We start from the raw sequence: 8,442 nt of genomic DNA, 5'->3' as shown, positions 1-8,442 counted from the left end.
GCTATCAACGCTAATAATAATAAGCATTTCATAAGAAAATAAATTTTTTTAAATCTCAAAGGTATAGGTGAAATTTTGAACAGTCATTTCAATCTTTTTCTTCCAATTCTAAGAAAGATAAATCCCGAAAAATCCGTCAATAAATGACGAACCCCATTATACAGATGATAGGACAGGGCTAAAGCAGTAATCTCGACGGAGATGGGGATGAGCTTTGATGAATAAAAGAGGAATTGGTAGAAATTTTAATAGGTGAAGCAAATCAAACCTATTTTCAGACAAAGAAGATAAAAAAGAAAAACTATAGTAACTAGGAAAGCCCCGGAGATTCTATGGGAAATTGGAAACGTCGAAGTGAGCTGTGGCTTAAAAATAGGAAGATGAGGAGATAACGGGCGAAGGATATTCATGATATTAGGTTGGGTTTCTGTTAATTTGCTCTGCGAGCAGAGCGAAAAAAAGAAGCCCTTATCGGGTCGATGATTGAAGCCTATTTCTTAGGGCTTTTAAAGAGCGTGACTCTTCTTGTTGACGCTTAAGACTCGCATGTATAACACTCAGCCCATGAGTTTTTTAAGCAATTCTTTTATTATTATATATTTTTTATATTATTTTCTTGTCTTTCTTTTTTCTTTTCGACCTTGTACTAAGGTACACTGAACACTAACATAATATCTGTTCAAACTAAAAGTACAAGCAAACTAGAAAACGAAAGGGTCCCGCAAGCAAGTAGACTTTTCGGGTAGCAAAGCTAGCTCTTCGTATCATTGGCATTGGGCAGGTGAACCTGGCTACACAACAACTGTTACTCTAGCAGAGGATCTAGTTCCACACCAATCTGCTTACATAACAAATTACTTTGTGTACCTACGATCGCTTGCTTGATTGCCCTCTTGCTTTAGCTACTTACTCGGGAACTAGCTTCGCACCTCACCCCGAGGTGCGTAGCTTGCTTGTTAAAAGGGTGTTTGGATAGTTGTTCCCTAGTCCGGTCCTATAAGAATAGTTCTCTAGACATCAACTCCCCCTAACAACAGAACTCCTAGGCTAGCTACAGCAGTTCTGGCATCAGCTTCTCGAGGTATTATTTCCTCTTTTGTCATGCATTTTAGCTCCCGATTCATACGATTTTCATACGTCTTTTTCCCACATTAATAAGTACCCTTTAACACGCTAGTGCCGTTCTCCTATCTCCTTAATGGTAGCTTTAAAGGACATGTAACGTGCGTAGCTTGTTCCACAATTAAACGGTTCTGCAGGTATCCCCCCCCGCTACTCAGAGTTGAAAGTAGCACAATCGGTCCATGAGAGCGAACTAACAACACGAGGTGGTTCGCCTGCTTGTTAGAGGGGGTTAGCTACTGGCTTGTTTAAGCCAGGGGAGAAGCGAAGAGAGCTTGTTAGAGTCCACAAGGTAGAGTTACGACTGGGGGATAGCAAGACTCACTGAAGAGTTGAAACTAAGGATTGAAAGTAGCTAAATCGCCTGTATAACAGATCTACGAATAGCCAACGCCTCTAACAACGTATTTTAGGGCGGTTCCTTAGGCACCTTCACATCTACATCTACCTATAACAAGCACGTACACACAAGCAAGCTTGAATCCTGTTATCTTAACGGGGAATGCCGTTACTTATAGCCGCAGCTACACATTGGTCGAGACTCACACGACAGTCGATACTCAGGATTTCGTTTAGCCTGTAGACTAGAATAGTAAACCTCACCCTAATTTAACATCTGCTTGAACTCCCGATCGCTTCTCGAGCTGGATTAGTATATGAATTCCCTGGTTACTTTCTTTCCGCATGAGCAAGCCAAGCTACTCACTAAGACTGCCTCATGCCAAGCAGCTAACTTCGAGACAACTAAGGGCAAACTTCGAGCTAGAACTAATGGATTAGCATTAATAGTAAGTTCCCCCGGGGGATTCATTTCCTATGCTTGCTGGCTAAACAGAGTTGCCTTCCACACGTGCACTGAAACCAGAGTCTGCTACTCGCCTTAGGCAAAACCCGGAGTCTCTTGCTTGAACCTCATTCTCCTATCTTAAATAAGGCCTGAACGGTAGCATAAAAGCCTTGGAACGGCTGCCGCGCCTGATTCGACTCACCATTATTAGGCCTTCTTTGTCTTCGCATTACCCTAGTTCCTTAATCCAAATAGTCATAGGAGAAGCTGAGCTAGCTAACCTAGCTAAAGTTCTCAAACAAGAGTTCCCCTTACTCGTATTGCAGGCATACTCGCTGAACATTCCCTTCGTAGACCACAAACAAGATCTATGAGCAAATAGATGAATTCAAGCGATAGCAATGAGGCATTCAAGCTCTTCTCTGCGAACCGATCACAAGGCGGATTTACTATGATGAATTGGGATCCGCGTTAACCAACTCGCCTGCAATCTCGCTTTCAGTCTTCTCGTTGTCATTACACATTTCAACTAGCCGTGTGTGTGCAGTGGAGGAAGCAAACCGATATCGGATGTGTGCGCAAGAGCCTTGTTTACACTTTATTGCATGCTCATTGAGACAATGCCTCTTCTTTGGTTATGCGACTAGGAAAAGTGATCCACAAAGAGATTCATGTGATGTTGTTGTTTCGCTTGGCCCAACTGCTGACACCCCGCCTGCCAGATGCTCTTGCTGTGAGCCTTTTCTTTATATCTGTACCGAATTCGATCTCTATTAAGCTATTCTTTCTGGCTTGATCACAGACATTGGGACAAAGACAATTGGAATTACACCCTACAAGGAGCTGGTCTAAGCCTTCCTTTCGTGCTCGCTTTCGTTTGCTACTGACCCCGAGGTACTATACGGTGGATGACCAGGGTCCCCTCTGGAGATAAGGGCGGAGGGTGGGGAAGGTAGATGTGATAGAATGAGAGATCACTATTTTGATTATTAGTGGTCAGTTGCGATATGCGATATCCGTTCCCTTGGAAATGAATTCACTTCTTTCATTCCCCACCACCCATGGAAAGGCCTTCCTTCTCGGATCATCGGATCAAGGGATTCCTATTCAGCGAATTCGGCATCTGATGGTGAGGCCTATGATGTGCCGAAAAGAGTGACTAGTAGTACCACGATGAAAATGACTTGACGAATGCCAGAAAGAAATTTCCCGAGTGCCAAAAAACATGAAATTGACCTGAAAGAAGGTCCCTAATGCCATAAGGAATTACTAGACAGAATGAGTAGTCTTTTTTATTTACAAATACAAGTTGTCGAGAAATACGGTGTTGAGAAACAAGTGCCAGGATGCGTTAAGGCGCTTCATCATGAAGAGTCGTATTGCGCTTCCTTGTCTCGCTCAGTCTCACGAGTGGAAATTGAAGCTTCTCTCCCTGCCATGGAGAGGAGTTACAGTCGAGTCGCTAGCCAGGAAGCACTTTTCCACTGCCTAAGCTCCGAGCTCACCCAGCTGACTAATTTCACCCACTTTTTCAACGACTTTTCTCAGAAATTCATCAAAAACAGAGTCCTTTTTTGCTACTTCTGATCGGCACTCTCGCTTTGACCGAAAACAACAGATACCCTTACCTTACTTGTCTATACGAGGAGATTTTAATCACTTCTTTTCTTTGTCGCCTACGGGATGTTTTAGGTGAGGAATTAGGGAGCCGTTTAGGAGTTAGTAGGATCGATTGACCCCCCACGGAAAAGCTGCTTTGTCGGACCATCCATGAATGCCCTGCCTTAGCTGAGATGTCGATCTAGCCCTTCTTAATTAATCCGGTTTGTCAGAAAGGTATGTGATTCGTGTCTCTTCGAAGGTTGATTTCGATTGGCTGCTTTGTGTTCAGTCTGTTCTTATTCCAGACTGGAAATAGAACTCAGAAAGCTTCACCTTGCCGAGTCCGATGGGTTTCCCAATGGTTCGAGTCTTAGTTAGGTCTTCCTGGTCGACTAACTGTTGTGAGAATTAGTGAGTTAGGAGGTGTGCCTTAATCTTCCGAAGGTGCTTGAAGGTCTCTCTACTTATAGCATAATCGATCCTCCTAGTTAGCAAGCCTTGTCATTCGGATGAAAAGAATGTTATCCTAATGAAAGCCGGATTCCTCCCTTATCAATGTTTGAGATACCTGGTTGTGCCAATTGCCCTAGTGGACAATATGACTTTTATGCCTGGCGTCGGATCTTATGTTCTTCAGATGCTCGGCTTATCTGCCAGTTGTCTGGCTGCAAAAGGAAGAGGTTAGTTCAGCCAAAAAGAAGTTCCTTGAAGATAGATTCTTCTTTCTGTCCCACCAGTCAAAGCAGCTAGCTAAGCAAACCTTTAATATCTTTATTTTTTTTCATTAGCAACCGGGTCAAGGGTTCAGTTGCAATAAACTATGGCACCTAAAAATGTTATTCAACCAGTACGGCTCTTGATCCAATTTCATTTGTGATTGAAGACTCTACTCACGCTCTAAGGGGGTTTCCCAACCTTAATTCCTGCATCAAAAGTGACCTGAAAGAAAGGAGAATAATCCAGCTGGAACAGAAGGGCGCCTTGGATCAGAAGGAGGCCTATTATGTAATAGTGGTGGATGACTCGAGTTGTCAGAGATCTCTTTTGAAGAAGAAGAGCCCCATTTGAGTCGAGAAATCCCTCCTGGGCTAAACAATTCTAGTATGCATAAAAGACGGGCTTAATGAATAACTAGTAATCAAATAGAGTGGTTCCACTGATCAAGTAGTCCCGTGAGCCAGCCAATAGAGTAAGGAATAAGAAAAAGGACTTGGCGTAATGCTTTCATTCAAGTAGGGGGTAGGGCCAGGCCAGTAAAGTAGGCAGCAAATGGTCCAGGGATAAGTCTGTCAATATATCATCCCTCTTACTGATGCGGGTCAACTCCTTTAGAGGAATTGGAAGTATGAAACTAGACTCACTCTCCACAATTGGATGAATCAAAAACAGGCTACACTTAGATCGATTTTTCCAAAAGAAAAGAGACCTATTACCAGTCTTCTTTCTTTCTATATTAGGTGCAACAAAGGAAGATCTAGGTGAGGTTGAGTGCTCGCTTTCTTCCATCGATCGGAGCTCTTTGGATTGATCACTTGTCAAGGACAGCCCGGAATTCCCGCTGACTGTCCAGCAACAGAGCCATAGCATAAACAGTAAGTCATATTATCGGGCAACTCCATCCACGACAAGGTCTTGGTCTGGGGCTTCGACCCATAGAGAACAGGGTGGCTCTCAAACTTAAACACATGTGGTAGGGTCTAATTCAGTGATCGAAGCGTCCGAGACAAATCTTTAGGTAGAAAAAGTCTACGAGGGCTTGCCCACCAGATGAATCCATGAATGAGACTTCATCCATATATTCTACGAAATTGTAGAGACAGCGACTGGTTTATGTAATTATAATCGCGGCGAAGGATTCTTTGCCACTTTAGCGAGGGCGAGCCTGAATCCTTATTTTTTTTTGTTTACGAGCGAGAGTCAAATCTTGAAATACGGATTGACATTGAAAATGAAATCAAATAGTCCATGGAATGAAAACATATAAGAAAGACGAATCCAATCTCCAAACGAACGGGGCGCCCTCCCTATAAAGAGTAAGCACTCAACGATTCACAAATTCAAGAGAAAGGGTCCGGGAGGGGGCAAAAGAGCAAGGTGACTTCAATCTTGGAGAGACCCTGGCGGAATCAACAGCATGGGGATCATCGTGGGTCAATATTCTCCACGATTAAGACTCGAAAAACACGCTCTACGGCCAAGGGCACTATAAACGCTCTTTGTCGTCTTTCATAGCAAATGACACACCTGAAATGGAAAAAAAAAAGAATGATTTTGACTAATGAAAATGGCCGTAGAATGAGTTCTACCTGGTTGAGAGCTCTCCTTGGCTTTCATACCCTCTCCCTATCGGTCGAGCCTCTTTCAGACCCTTGTTTTTTGTGTCCACCCATACCATATAGGATACATTCATCCATAAATGCAGAGAAGGGTGCATCTGAGCATCTATATCCATATACACAATACACCACATGGCGACACTTTAATTGGAAGGTCTAACGACGCATTCATTCTCAAGGATCCATACGCGACATCATGAAAGGGTATTGGAATACGCAAGAGCAATGGATGGATAGGCGGTTTTTTCTTATGCTGGGCCAGGTTACTGAGACGGATAAAAGGTTAGACCACTAACGGAGTAGTAGTTTGGGGCTTTCAAGCTGGCTCTTTCTGGCATGGACGTAGGGAAGAGTACAACATGGAAGGCTGTGACGGAACATAGTATTTACACCTAAATGAAAGGGGCTTAGTGAATTCTTCTTCACGGAAGTCTTGTTCAACTTATTTAGGTAAGCACTAAGGGAAGGGCCCAGTCAGTAGCCCATTCGTTGACAATGGAAAACCGGGTTTCCAGGTAGTGGTGCCTCTTGGTCCAGGTCTTTCCCACTCATACATATAATAGTGTCCAAAAGGGAGTGTCGAATGAGAAGGCTGAGCGTTAAACCTTGAGAAGGACATTCGGTGTCGTGGACGAATGATTACCCTGCTTTTCCTGATGCAAGATGCGCTGCTGACGCGAGATGGACTGCTGCTGTGAGATAAACTTTTCCTATAATATTTTTCCATCTCAAGAAGTCAATGAGAAAAGAATGGTATTCTCCAGTAGGGAGGCCTCCAAGGACAAGTCCGCAATGGAAGAAAGAAACGGCCTTTCGAAGCGTGACAAGCAAATGCTGTAAATGAGATGGCCCAGAATGCCGATCAATGATTGCTTTCAAGCCAGAGGCGAGGGACAACAACCAGTGCCCGGGGATGATGTTGATGCTGGACCAGCTTATTCACCCGATGATCAAAAGAGATTCCCAGAAAACTAGGACCTGAGAGAGTCCCCGTTGGAAGGCGAATAAGAGATCCAGTTGTGTCTACTTGTGGTGTGCATGACCCGAACAAGGAGATGTCTAGCCAATCAGAGGAGTTGTTGCACAGCGTCCAGGGGCTTCCACGCCAGGAAAGAGAAAAACTCTTAAGTGGCAAAGAAAGTTCTTCCCAAAGACGAGTTTCACGCCTTCTACAGGGATATGGTCTCCATCGTCTGGTCTTGCTTTTCGTCTGAAATAGTATCCTGTAAGCCGGGTCCCTGTTAGCTACTTGCTTTCCACCGTCATTGGACTAGGCTTCCCGGATCCCCTTTCTTCGGTGCTGACAAAGAACTAGACGGTCAAGAAATTTCCCCACTCAATCAATATCCATCAGCTTTTTACTTTTCTTATAAAAAGCTTTGACCTACTCCCTGAGCAGAGATGTACGCTTTATACAGGTAGTGGGGTCATGTATACTCATGGGATGGCTTTTTTTGGAGTAATGAAAAAATTCCATTGCATCCAAATCAATCAAGATCTAAGTAGTTGTTCAGTAAACTATTATGCTTCTCGCATGCAGTATCCGAGTCTTGCCTATTTAAGGAATATGGAGGAGGTATGTGTCCTCTCGGTCGCCTTGACCAATCACAGATCCGCTCGAAAGCACCCCCTTTTATTATGATGATAGGGGCGGATGGTAGGGCTAGAACAGGCATAATCGCTGGAACGTCTAGAAGTGGGCCGACTATCTTCCATAAAATATATATATTCGTCATTTAATGAGATAGTAAAGTTCTAGACTCAAGCTAGCAAAAAACAAGACTGAGGTCGGGCATTACTGGTAATTGCTAAGGTGCTTTCTGAAGTATTAACCATTGGCTAGCGCTCATCTCCAGCTCTGTTTCCAGCCTTTCATTTCATATACCATTCCCGTATGCCATACCTCTTATTTAACGTCCAAGCCTTCTCCCATCGGTAGTTGGAAGCAGAACTGAGACTGGATGTAACTGAAGGAAAGGGGATATAGGTACGATAGGAGGGCACGGTTAAGAAGCAGGTAAGCAAAGGCTCCCTCTCTCCCGCTCTGCGGTCTTGTGTAAAGCCCTTCCGCCCATTATTGATCTTCATTCTAAGTGAGCAGGTTGAAAGCTGTTGAGGTGATAGCAAAAGTAAGCAGGGAAGCAGAAGCAAGAGGTCTTCAAAGAACTTTTGTGTAATAAAGCTTCTAGGTCGCATTTCATTGGTCTCTAAGGCAAAGTCTCGCTTAATCGTTCATCGATCTTTTCTTCTTTCTTCAACCGGTCATATCTGATCCGTAGCTGGTAGCGACATGAGGAAAGGGTCCGGAATAGTCTATTTTATTTGCTAAGTCGCGAGTTTAAGGGGCCGGATGGGTCAAGTACGGCCTCTAAAAACATGCGATAATCGGCTTTTTAGTAGCATCTGTCCTTCCCGGCCTGCTGTCGTCAACGGTCCGCTTCCTTGAATGAAAGTTGGTCTTCCCGATCCACGAATACTGCCCGTTGTCCTTTACTTGTTTAGTGGCTTCTGTCTGAGGGCATCCGGAATTGTCTGTTTCGGTATTAACTCTTGTAAACGGTCGCAAACGCTCATCTGTCCACGAATATGGTTCCC

General features: G+C 44.0%; 1 pseudogene; it reads right to left on the bottom strand.

Annotated features, from left to right (window-relative positions):
- Positions 1-83: 83 nt before the first annotated feature.
- Positions 84-410, bottom strand: sdh3 (succinate dehydrogenase subunit 3; annotated as a pseudogene).
- Positions 411-8,442: the final 8,032 nt, after the last annotated feature.

Source organism: the organism of the source record quoted next, mitochondrion (genome assembly GCF_042453785.1).
Source record: "Malus x domestica mitochondrion, complete genome".
Classification (NCBI taxonomy): Eukaryota; Viridiplantae; Streptophyta; class Magnoliopsida; order Rosales; family Rosaceae; genus Malus; species Malus domestica.
Note: the sequence above shows the minus strand (reverse complement) of the source record. Positions and strands in the feature narration are given on the sequence as shown.